The sequence below is a fragment of the Pan paniscus genome, chromosome 14 (genome assembly GCF_029289425.2).
Source record: "Pan paniscus chromosome 14, NHGRI_mPanPan1-v2.0_pri, whole genome shotgun sequence".
NCBI lineage: Eukaryota > Metazoa > Chordata > Mammalia > Primates > Hominidae > Pan > Pan paniscus.
In genome coordinates this window covers 3,108,104-3,121,417 of record NC_073263.2, presented here as the reverse complement: position 1 = coordinate 3,121,417, position 13,314 = coordinate 3,108,104, and positions in this window count along the sequence as shown.

The window sequence follows — 13,314 nt, the reverse complement described above, 5'->3', positions numbered from 1 at the left end:
TTTTATTATTTAATCTTATATAAAGCTTAGTGGGACTGTGATCTGCACGTTTTCACTTTTTGATTTTTATGTATCCCAAATTAGCCTATAATTTTAGCTTCAGGGATTTCAGAATAGCATGCTTGAATTTATGTGTTATATAAAAAGTGAATTACTTAGTATGCACCTCACATTAATAAAATTTCAGTTTGTGTGTCTAAGTTTACTGCATAGAAAAACTTATCATTAGTGTTTCTATTTACTTTCCTCAACATTATCTGAATGATAGTATAATTTATTTCTCATTGCTTATTATATAGTAGTGTTTCATTGCATATTTTTCAATATTCATGTTGTTCCCATATTTAAAAATGTAAAGCTTTTCTTTACTTAAAAAAAAATAAATTATAGGCCAGTGCGGTGGCTCACGCTTGTAATCCCAGTACTTTAAGAGGCTGAGGTGGGTGGGTCACAATGTCAGGGGTTCAAGACCAGCCTGGCCAACATGGTGAAACCCCGTCTCCACTAAAACCACAAAAAGAATGAGCAGGGCATGGGGGTGGGTGCCTATAATCCCAGCTACTCGGGAGGCTGGGGCAGAGAATTGCTTGAGCCTGGTAGGTGGAGGATGCAGTGAGCCGAGGTCTCGCCACTACACTCCAGCCTGAGTAACAGAGCGAGACTCTGTTCTCTAATATCATTGAAATCTTCATTAAAATTTTCTTCTAAATGTTCTTTATAGAAGATTATAATGCATTTGTTGTGAAATTTTGTTACTCTAACCATATGCTAATAATTCAAAATCTGTTCTTTATGGGTGTCCAGTTATGGTTGAATATTTCAGTTATCTAGAAAGAGTGTTCTTCAGTTGCATGATTTGTTTATTCAGTATTTCACAGGTTAATGTTTATCCAATTTTGTTTTGTAATATTTTATATTCCTGTATTTTCCTGTTAGGATAGGCTGTCTTACATCATTTAATTGTGTTTTTAGTTTCTGCTTATATGTTATAATTTTTTATGACTATATTTAACTGTGTACACTTTAAAAGAGTGTAGAAAAAAAGTCAAATATGAATCAACCATATGTGTATTGCCAACATAATTCTCTGTTCGTTTGACTGTATAAACATTACTCATGCTTTATTTATGACTTCTGTATTTATTTAATTAGTTGGTGGTCAATTATTTTTTTAATCCTCTCTGGGTGAGTAGTTGTGGAAATTGCCCTAATTTCCACATCTATGTATTAATGAATCTATATTACGTTTGCGTGAGGAAAACACCTCTGTGATGCGAGGGTAATTTTTTTTTTTTTTTTTTTTTGACCACAGAAGTTTTTATTGCCCTCCTGCTCCGCAAAGGGACCTTGCTTCTGCTGGCTTAGCACCTCAAGGCGTCTGTGATGTTGGTCTCAGACACCATTTTGCCGTCCACTATCCTGTGGGTGTTGGTCTTTTGTAGGCTTTACAGGTATTTTCTGCTGTCCAGAATACCACCAAGATTGAAGTCCTCCCCATCTTCTAGCAGGCGGCAGTAGGTGGCAATCTCTGTGAAATGGGACACAGAGATCCAGGAGCCCCAGACCCCATGCCTGCATAGAAGCTCGCCGCGCTGCTGACCTGCTGAGCACTTTAGCTGGGCGACTGGACAGATCCCAGGGACAGGTAGTAGTTGATGGAGAAGGTGCGGAGCAAGTGGTGAAGCTTGCTGTGTACGGGGAGGAAAGCGAGAGGACAGGACTCAGGTTTTGCCGAAGTCCTGAAGATAATTATTGAAATGCATTAAAACGGTATCTCACTTAGATATTATTATTGTTTACATTCTTATAAGAAACATATAAAATTGACAATTATTTACAATTTTACAATAATTTACAATGACAATAATTATATAGTTTAGACTTTTCAGCACATTGACATTATTCGACATATCTCTAGAACATTTTTATCTTACAAAACTAAAACTCAATACACCTGAAACAACTGCCTGTCTTCTCCTTTGTTCAGCCCTTTACAAATGCTATCTTATTCTCTGTTTCTAAGGATGTTACTACTTTAGATATTTCATACATGTGGATACACTCAGTATCTGTCTTGTAGCTGGCTTATTTTATTTAGCATAATGTCATCAAGATTTTATTTTTATTATAGATAAAAGGTTTTCTGCTTTTCAAAAGCTGGGTAATATTCTATTGTTTTTATATTCCAAATTGTACCCATTCATTGGTTTGTTCAGGGAAGTATGGATTGCTTTAACCTATTGATTTTTGTAAGTAAAGCTACAATAAATATGTGAGGGTTTACATCTTTTTTACATTCTGTTTTATTAGTCTATTTGTCTGTCTTTATGCCAGTAACAAACTATTTAGATTACTGTAGATTTGTAACAGGTTTTGAAAACAGGAATTGTAATGTTTCCAAAATTTTTCTCTTTTTGAAAACTGTAGAGTTCTTTGTGGTCTCCTGAAATTCCATATACTTTCGGGAGTCACATTTTCTGTATCTGTCAAAAATAAAATTAAGAATTTTATAGGGATTGTATTAAATCTGTAGGTCACTTTTGGCCTTATAGACATGTTCAAAATATTAAGTTTTCTAACTCTTGAACAAAAGCATGTTCCAGAGTAAATTGCTTAATTTTTACATATTTGTGAATTTTATGAATTTTCTTCTGTTATCGATTGCTAGTTTTAATCCTTTTTGGTCAGAAATTATAGTAGGTAACATTCAATTTTTTTATTATACTTTAAGTTCTAGGGTACATGTGCAGAACGTGCAGGTTTGTTACACAGGTATACATGTGCCATGTTGGTTTGCTGCTCCCATCAACTCATCATTTACATTAGGTATTTCTCCTAACGCTATTCCTTTCATAGTCCCTCACCCCCAAACAGGCCCCAATGTGAGATGTTCCTCGCCCTATGTCCATGTGTTCTCATTGTTCAACTCCAACCTATAAGTGAGAACATGCGGTGTTTGGTTTTCTGTCCTTGTGATAGTTTGCTGAGAATGATGGTTTCCATCTTCATCCATGTCCCTGTAAAGGACATGAACTCATCCTTTTTATGGCTGCATAGCATTCCATGTTGTATATGCTCCACAATTTCTTAATCCAATCTATCATTGATGGACATTTGGGTTGGTTCCAAGACTTTGCTATTGTGAATAATGCCGCAATAAACATATGCGTGTGTGTATCTTTATAGTAGCATGATTTATAACTCTTTGGGTATATACCCAGTAATGGGATTGATGAGTCAAAAGGTATTTCTGGTTCTAGATCCCTGAGGAATCACCACACTGTCTTCCACAATGGTTGAACTAATTTACACTCCTACCCACAGTGTAAAAGTGTTTCTATTTTTCCACATCCTCTCCAGCATCTGTTGTTTCCTGAAATTTTAAAGATCGCCATTCTAACTGGCGTGAGATGGTATCTCATTGTGGATTTGATTCGCATTTCTCTGATGACCAATGATGAGCAATTTTTCATATGTCTGTTGGCTGCATAAATGTCTTCCTTTGAAAAGTGTCTGTTATATCCTTTGCCCACTTTTTGATGGGGTTGTTTTTTTTTTCTTGTAAATTTGTTTTAGCTATTTGTAGATTCTTGATATTAGCCCTTTGTCAGATGGGTAGATTGCAAAAATTCTCTCCCATTCTGTAGGTTGCCTGTTCAATCTGATAATAGTTTTGTTTGCACCCTGGTTTCGAACCAGGAACGCTACGGTCCCGGGGCCGTGAGCAAGGGCTGATGGGAAGGCACTTTCGTGCATGGAGGACACAGGCCCCGCTTCTTGGCTGTGAGGTTTTTTTTTCTTTTCTTTTTTTTTTTTCCCTGCCACATGTGACTCACCTCCCCTCCCTCAAACCTAACCTTCCCCTCAGGGGCCTTCTGCCCGCTTTGGGGTACCCATAGCGGGACCGAGACGCTCCCTGGGTTCGAACCAGGGTCCGGGGCCATGTGCAGGGGCTGATGGGAAGGCACTTTCGTCCGTGGGAGACCCGGGAACGCTTCTCGTTGGCGCGGTTGTTTTCTTTTTTTTGTTTTGTTTTGTTTTTTCCTGACACAGGTGCTTCACCGCCCCTCCCTCAAACCTTACCTTCACCTCAGGTGCCTTCTGCCCGCTTTGGGGTACCCCTAGCGGGCCCGAGAAGCTCCATGGGTTCGAATCAGGGGCACCAGGTTCCCTGGGACCCAGAGCAGGGGTTGAAGGGAAGGCAGTTTCGTGCATGGGGGACACAGGCCCCGCTTCTCGGCGGCGCGATTTTTTTTTTTTTCCTGCCACAGGTGCCTCACATCCCCTCCCTCAAACCTAACCTTCCCCTCAGGGGCCTTCTGCCCAATTTGCGATACCCCTAGCGGGCCCGAGGCGCTCCCTGGGTTGGAATCAGGAACGCCAGGGTCCCCGGGTCCCAGCACAGGGATTGAAGGGAAGGAACTTTCGTGCGTGCGGGACCCAGGAACGCTTCCTAGTGGCGAGTTTTTTTTTTTTTTTTTTTTTCCCTGCCACAGGTGCTGCACTTTCCCTCCCTCAAACCCCACCTTCCCCTCAGGGGCCTTCTGCCCGCACTGGGGAAACCCTAGCGGGCCGAGATTCTCCCTGGGTTCGAACCAGGGACGCCAGGGTCCCGGGGCCATGCTCAGGGGCTGATGGGAAGGCACTTTCGTCCTAGAAGGACCCAGGAACGCTACTCGGAGGCGCGCTGTTTTTTCCTTTTTTTCCTGCTACAGCTGCCTCACCACCCCTCCCTCAAACCTTAACTTCCCCTCAGGGGCCTTCTGCCCGCTTTGTGGTACCCCTAGCGGGCCCGAGAGGGCCCTGAGTTGGAACCGGCGATCCATGGTAACCGGAGCCCAACCCAACGACTGATGGGAAGGCACTTTTGTCCGTGGGGGACCGAGGCCCCGGTTCTCCGGGGCGCTTTTTTTTTTTTTTTTTTTTTCCTGCCACGGGTGCCTCACCTCCCCTCCCTCAAAGCTTACCTTCCCCTCAGTGGCTTTTGTCCGCTTTGGTGTACCCCTAGCCGGCCCGAGACGCTGCATGGGTTCTAAGCAGGGACGCCAGGGTCCCCGCGGTCCAGCACAGGGGCTGATGGGAAGGAACTTTCGTCCGTGGGGGACCCAGTCTCGGCTTCTCGACGGCTCGGTTTGTTTTTTTTTTCCTGCCACAGGTGCCTCCCCTCCCTCAAACCTAACCTTCCCCTCAAGGGCCTTCTGCTAGCTTTGGAGTACCCCTAGCGGGCCCGAGACGCACCCTGGGTTCGAACCAGGGACGCCAGGTTCCCGGGGCCATGCGCGGGGGCTGATGGGAAGGCACTTTCTTATGTGATGGACACAGGCCCGCTTCTTGGCGGCGCTGTGTTTTTTTTGTTTGTTTGTTTTCCTGCCACGATTGCCTCCCCTCCCCTCCCTCAAACCTAATCTTCCCCCTCAGGGGCCTTCTGCCCGCTTTGGGGTACCCCTATCGGGCCCGAGATGCACCCTGGGTTCAAAGCAGAGATGTCAGGGTCCCGGGGCCATGCGCTGGAGCTGATGGGAAGGCACTTTCGTCCTTGGGGGACCCATGCTCCGCTTCTTGGCGGCGCGGTTTTTTTTTTTTTTTTTCCTGCCACAGATGCCTCATCTCCCCTCTCTCAAACCTTAACTTCCCCTCAAGGACCTTCTGCCCACTTTGGGGTACCCCTAGCAGGCCCGAGACGCACCCTTGGTTCGAACCGGGGATGCCAGGGTCACCGGGGCCCAGCGCAGGGACTGATGGGAAGGCACTTTCTTCCGTGGGGTACCCAGGAATGCGTCTCGACGCTGAGTTTTTTTCTTTTTTTTTTCTCATCCACAGGTGCCTCACCTCCCTTTCCTCAAACCTAACCTTCCCCTCAGGGGCCTTCTGCCCGCTTTGGGGTACCCCTCGCGGGCCTGAGTCGCTCCCTGGGTTCGAACCAGGGACGCCGGAGTCTCCAAGGCCCAGTGCAGGGACTGATGGGAAGGCACTTTCGTCCGTGGGGGAACCAGGAACGCTTCTTGGCGGCGAGTTTTTTTTTGTTTTGTTTTGCGTTTTTGTTTTTTTTTTTCTGCCACAGGTGCCTCACCTGCACTCCCTCAAACCTTACCTTCCCCTGAGGAGCCTTCTGCCCGCTTTGGGTACGCCTAGCAGGCCCTTTACAAGAAGCTCTTTAGTTTAAGTAGATCCCGTTTGTCAATTTTGGCTTTGTTGCCATTGCTTTTGGTGTTTTAGTCATGAAGTCTTTGTCCATGCCTATGGTATTGCCTAGGTTTTCTTGTAAGTTTTTATGGTTTTAGGTCTTACATTTAAGTCTTTAATCCATTTTCACTTAATTTTTGTATACAATGTAAGGAAGGGATCCAGTTTCAGTTTTCTGCATATGGCCAGCCAGTTTTCCCAGCACCATTTATTAAATGAGGAATCCTTTCCCCATTGCTTGTTTTTGTCAGTTTTTTTCAAAGATCGGATGGTTGTAGATGTTTGGTGTTATTTCTGAGGCCTCTGTTCTGTTCCATTGGTCTATGTATCTGTTTTGGTACCAGTACCATGCTGCTTTCCTTGCTGTAGCCTTGTATTATAGATTGAAGTCAGGTAGCGCGATTCCTCCAACTTTGTTCTTTTTGCTTAGGATTGTCTTGACTATGCGGGCTCTTTTTTGGTTCCATATGAACTTCAAGGTAGTTTTTTCCAATTCTGTGAAGAAAGTCAATGATAGCTTGGTAGGGATGACATTGAATCTATAAATTACCTTGGGCAGCATGGCCATTTTCACAATATTGATTCTTCCTTTCCATGAGCACGGAATGTTCTTCCATTTGTTTGTGTCCTCTTTTATTTCGTTGAGCAGTGGTTTGTAGTTCTCCTTGAAGAGGTCCTTCACATCCCTTGTAAGTTGGATTCCTAGGTATTTTATTCTCTTTGAAGCAATTATGAATGGGAGTTCACTCATGATTTGACTCTCTGTATGTTATTGTAGGAATGTTTGTGATTTTTGCACATTGATTTTGTATCCTGAGACTTTGCTGAAGTTGCTTATCAGCTTAGGAGATTTTTGGCTGAGACGACGGAGTTTTCTAAATATACAATCATGTCATCTGAAAACAGGGACAATTTGGCTTCCTCTTTTCCTAGTTGAATATACTTTATTTCTTTCTCTTGCCTGATTGCCCTGGCCATAACTTCCAACACTATGTGGAATAGGAGTGATGAGAGAGGATATTCTTGTCTTGTGCCGGTTTTCAAAGGGAGTGCTTCCAGTTTTTGCCCATTCTGTATGATATTGGTTGTGAGTTTGTCATAAATAGTTCCTATTATTTTGAGATACATTCTATCAATATCTAGTTTATTGAGCATTTTTTAGCATGGAAGGCTGTTGAATTTTTTCGAAGGCCTTTTCTGCATCTATTGAGATAATCATGTGGTTTTCGTCATTTGTTCTGTTTATGTGATGGATTATGTTTACTGATATGCATATGTTGAACCTGCATCCCAGGGATTAAGCACACTTGATCTTGGTGAATAAGCTTTTTGAAGTGCTGCCTGATTCGGTTTGCCAGTATTTTATTGAGAATGTTTGCATCGATGTTCATGAGGAATATTGGCTTAAAATTTTCTCTTTTTGTTGTGTCTTTGCCAGACTTTGGTATCAGGATGATGCTGGTCTCATAAAATGAGTTAGAGAGGATTCCCTCTTTTTCCATTGATTGGAATAGTTTCAGAAGGGTTGGTACCAGCTCCCCTTTGTACCTCTGGTAGAATGTGGCTGTGAATCCGTCTGGTCCTCGACTTTTTTTGGTTGGTAGGCTATTAATTATTGCCTCAATTTCAGAACCTGTTATTGGTCTATTCAGAGATTCAACTTCTTCCTTGTTTAGTCTTGTGGGGGGTGTATATGTCCAGGAATTTACCCATTTCTCCTAGATTTTCTAGTTTATTTGCTTAGAGGTGTTTATAACATTCTCTGATGGTAGTTTGTATTTCTGTGGGATCAGGGGTGATAGCCCCTTTATCATTTTTTATTGCTTCTCTTTGATTCTTCTCTCTTTTCTTTATTAGTCTTGCTAGCAGTCTATTTTGTTGATCTTTTCAAAAAAATAACTCCTGTATTCATTGATTTTTTGAATTTTTTGTAACATTCAATTTTTCAAAAATTCTGTTAAGAATTGTTTTTTGGCTTAATAGTTATTTTTAGGAGAATGTTTCATGAGCTTTTGAGAAGATTGTGAGTTTTGTTTTTGTATAGAGTGTTCTCTATGCATCTGTTATATCTAATTGCTTTACAGTATTTTCATGTCGTCTGTTTACTTTTTAGTATTCTATCTGGCTTTTTTATTAATTACAGAACTGGTTTATTAAAATATTATACTTTTAATATATTGCCATTTTTGCTTATGTTCTGTCAAGATATTATTGATATATTTAAAAATACTCATGTAAGGTGCATACATATTTGTGTGTATACATAATTAGATATATACACACAATTATATAAATGTGTATAATTGTGATAGGTTTCCAGTGAATAAACCCTTTTATTATTTTGTCCTTTTTTTTAACAATTTGATTTCATAATATATTTTATAAACTAAGACAGTTATTTAAAAAGCATTTTGCATACTATAATTGTGACATAGTCTGTCCTCATTTGCTTATGATTTGCATAATTTTTTGGATGCATCTTGCCACATTTAGTCTGTTTTTGTTACTATAGAGTAAGATGGCTCATATCTGTCATCCTAGCATTTTAGGAGATTGAGGTGGGAGGATCACGTGCAACCAGGAGTTTGAGACCAGCCTGGGAAACAAAGCAATACCAAGTGTCTAAAATAAATAAATAAATAAATTGAGTCCCTTTAGACAGACGTAGTTAGATTTTCTTTCTTTTTTTTTTAATTCCTATACTCAATTTATGACTTTTGTTTGAGAAGTTTAGTTTGTGAGTAGTTACATAATTTCCTGCATTTGAAGGAATTACTTTTGACACTATGTGGAGTAAAATTTAAATATTAAATTTGAACTCAATTGAATCTGGACTCAAACAATGGTCACCAAGTCCTGGAACAGGTTGTGTGAGCCCCTTGAGGCTTTCATCCAGCGCTGTTTCGGATAAATCTCTATTTCAATTTATTCCTATATGTTAGTTACTGAAAAACAACAGACAATCACAAAAAACAAGTTGACATTTTTCTTTTCCTTGAGCCCAGAAATGAAGGGCCCTCCTGACTGGACGTCATGCCAGATAACTCATTACAAAAAGAGCTAGGGTTCCAGACTGTGCCAAAACTTCATGAGATCTCTTCTCATCTGTTCACGGACAAGTGGCCAACTCTGGAGCCCAGGCTGTTGCTTCGCAGTCTGGTGGTGAATCCTCCATTGTCTGATGAGTGTAAATATATATATCTCTTTTCCCTTCTCTCCGTCCCATTGCAACTTGCTTATTATATCATTTGCTTATTATATCTGCATTGCCATTTACATGGGATACAGTTTGTTTACCCTTAAAGGTATTGTGTGTGTGTGTGTGTTTCCTTCTCTCCTTGAGCATTTCCTGCACAGAACATTTTTGGCTTCACGAACAGGATCCGAAAGCAAAAGCATGCCATTTTTTGGTGCAGGGACCAGACTGGGAGCTCGGGGACTTTCCATATCTTCAGAAGGGAACTCCCCTAGTTCTTCCCCTTGGCCATTCAGTGGTCCAAGGGAGCTGGCCTTTGTGAAAATTGGGAATCTAAGTTAGTGCATTTTGAATCATTGGCTGTGTGTGAGGAGGTGCAGGGAATCCCAGTTGGTAAATGGGATGCTGAGGGAATTTCCCGGCATGGATGGTGCTTGCTTACTGCTTATAAGTTAATGTGTCAAGATAGGAATCAGCTGCTACAACAGAAATGTAAGCCAGAAAAGAAAATGCTAATCTGACTTCCAGGCTGGCCCTGGCCCATGGCCAGGCCTATGTCTTGACTGATCAGCCTCAAAGTTATCAGCCTATTGCTGAAAAAAGCAGCTGCCTGAGTGGCCCAGTCAGGGTAAAACTGAAGAATTAGTCAGCTGGGGCTTGGATCCGGTAAAAACCCAAATCCTATCTCAAGGATGGGAAGTTAACCCTAGTAAAATTCAAGGACCTGCACAAACTGTAAAGTTCCTTGGCATCCTATGGAATGCAGGGAAACAGTCCATTTTACCAAAGGCTATGGCTAAAATACTAGAATTTGCAGCCCTACCACTGAAAAGGAGGTCCAAAATTGTATTGGTTTGTTTGGATTCTGGAGACATCATATTCCCCACTTGGGTAACATTTTACAACCTCTGCATGCAGTCACTAGAAAACGCTATGACTTTCACTGAAGACAGAAAGAGAGCGTGGCTTTTCAACCAGCCAAACAAGCAGAGCAACAGTATGGCCCTTACAGGATGGGCCAGTAGAACTGCAAGTAACTGTCCTAGATCAACACGCTAATTGGAGCCTTAGGTAGAAACAAGATGGGAAGAGATACCTTTGGGGTTTTAGACCCAGAAGCTGTCAGAGGCTAGCAAAGCTTATACTCTTGGAGAAGCAGCTGTTGACCTGCTACTGGGCTTTACAGGAAACAGAACACCTTTGTCTTAATCATGATGTTTTTATGAGGCCCCAAATTCCTATTACGACTTGAGTCATGAGCTCCCTCAAACCTCATTGGATAGGGTACACTCAAGAAAGTAAATGGAAATGGCACATACAAGACCAGGCTAAGCCGGAACCAAAACAGGTATCATTTTTAAATGAGGATGTGCAAAACTTGCTAGCTCAGCAAACCACTCAGCAAGTCCTGCAGATAGGGAAGGAAACCTCCCCTGCCCAATGGGGCAAATCCTTTAAAGAACCAAGCCCAGATGATCAGAGACATGCTTGGTTTGCTGATGATTCCACCAAATACATTGATGGGACCCAATGCTGGGAGGCCGTGGCTTATAATCCTGTTAAAAACATAAGCATTTCTAAGGAAGGGAGGAGTGTGAGCAGCCAGCTGGCTGAACTAGAATCTGTTCTCTGAACTATTCAGGAGGAGGCCAGAGTGATTTGTTACTTGTATACCTACTCTTGCTTAGCAGAAAATGGTCTTACTACCTAGTTGCCCAAATGGCAATGAAACAAATGGTGAGTTACGAATAAAGAGGTTTGGAGAAAACAATACTGGGAAGATATCTGAATCCTGGTGCACACTACCATTATTGCTGTTTTCCAGATTGATGCTCATGCATCTCTGCTTTCTTTTGACAGACTATTCCATCAGCAGGTAGATCAACAGGTGTGAGATTCGGAACCTTAACATTGGGCTGTGTTCATGTGAAAAGATGACAATTTTTGCTCTTGGCTCAGTGTACATATGAGTATCACAAACTCACCTTTGTTCTGGGCCCTATCAGGACACTCTCTTCACCACATGAAGCCTTTATAGAGTATGCATGAATGTAACAATTCTCTCTGAAACCTTAAGCAGGCACGGACCCCTCCTTGTACCTTTAGCTTTAAGCCCTGGTATGACAGTCAACATCTTTCTGCTTGGATGGGTCCAAATAAGAGTTCTTAACTGCCTATGAGCTGCGTTTAAAAATGAGTCAACATCCCACCTGTGGCTGGATGTTCACATATGAAAGTCAGAATCCCAGTTGTGGACTATGTCTGCATGTGTAATTCAGGACCTCAAGAGTGGGCTCTCTCCACGTGTGATAGAGACCATCCTGAATATTGGTGTGGTGTGAATCTGAGAAGTATAATCTCACCAGTGTGCTGAGCCCTTTGGTGACAATTTCTCTACCATAGTTTACACAATATGCAAGACAGTGGTACTCCTCCGGGTGACGTATCACTGGGTCTTGCACACAGGTAATGTGAGTCTCCTCTCCTGCCTTGGAATGCTCACAGGAGGCATTGGGACATACCACTGATCCTGATATTCAGGTTATGTGACTGTCTTTCCTGTGCTCTGTCCATGGGCTTTTGTGACATATTTCTGGGTCCAAAACACAGGCGACATAGCTCTCCTGTCTGGATCCTGCCTAGAGAGGGCATGGTGGCATATCCCTGCACCAGCCACCAGATGATGTAACTCTATCTTCTGTCTAGTCCCTGCTTACAGGGTGAATTGTGACTTATCGCTAGGCGCAGCATTTAGCTAATATGACTCTTCCCTTTTTTCAGATTCTGCCCACGGGGAAGATTGTGACATATCGATGGGTAAAACACCAAAATGATTTTACTCTTTTGTCTTTGTTCTGTCCTTAGAAGGCATTGGGACATATTGCTGAACCAGCACCAAGGTAATGTAAGGGTCCTACCTGAACCCTGCCCACAGGGAGCATAGTGACATATCTCTGAGCCCATGAACTATTTGATATGGCTCTATTCTCTTACCTGGACTTTGCCCATGAGAAAGATTGTGACGTATTTCTTGGTCCAATGCTTAGGTAATGTGATTCTCCTCTCCAGCCTGAGACATGCCCACAGAAGTAAGAGTGACATCTCTGGGCCTAGCCCACAGGTGATGTGACTCTTATCCCTTCTTTCTGCCCAGGGGAGTCATTGTGATGTATATCTGAGACCATTATAAGAATGATGTGACTCTCCTGTTCTTACTGTGACCTGTCCACAGTGGGGATGATGATGTATCACTTAGGCCAGCACATATGTGGTGAGACTCTTCTCATGCCTGTGCCCTGCCCCCTGGGCTAATTGTGACATATAACTGGGCCCCTCCCCTAGGTTATGCAACATATCCCTGTGATAACACTCTTTGTACCATTTAAGGGCTTTATATAATACAAGAGAGAGTGGTATTCCTCTAAGACCCTCATACAAAGAGAAGATTTAGGACCTACCGATTTTCCAGAGCCTCACTAGGAAAAACAGCATTTCTCTTAGTGGCAGGTTTGAGGTATGAGAGTCATTATTACACCTGTGAGCTGGCCAAGATATATGTTTCAATCTGTCCTGTGGGTAGGGAGTGAGCAGGAGAGTCACGTCACCAGGATGCTTGGCCTGAGATCTGTCAATATCTCCCCTGATGGCAGGGAGCAGGTAGGAGAGTCACATACCTAAGGCTGGGCCAGGGATATGTAACAATCTTTTATGAGGTCGGAGGCTAGGAAGGGAGTCCCATTACTTGTGTGCTCACCCGGGATATGTTACAATCCCCTCCTGAAATCAGAGTACAAGCAGCAGAGTCAAATCACCTGAATATTGAGCTCAGTGATATGTCACCACACTCCCTGTGGGTAAAGCCATGGCAGGAGAGACACATCACCTGATTACTGATTACTAGGCCCAGTGATATGTCAGAATCTTTCCTGTGGGCA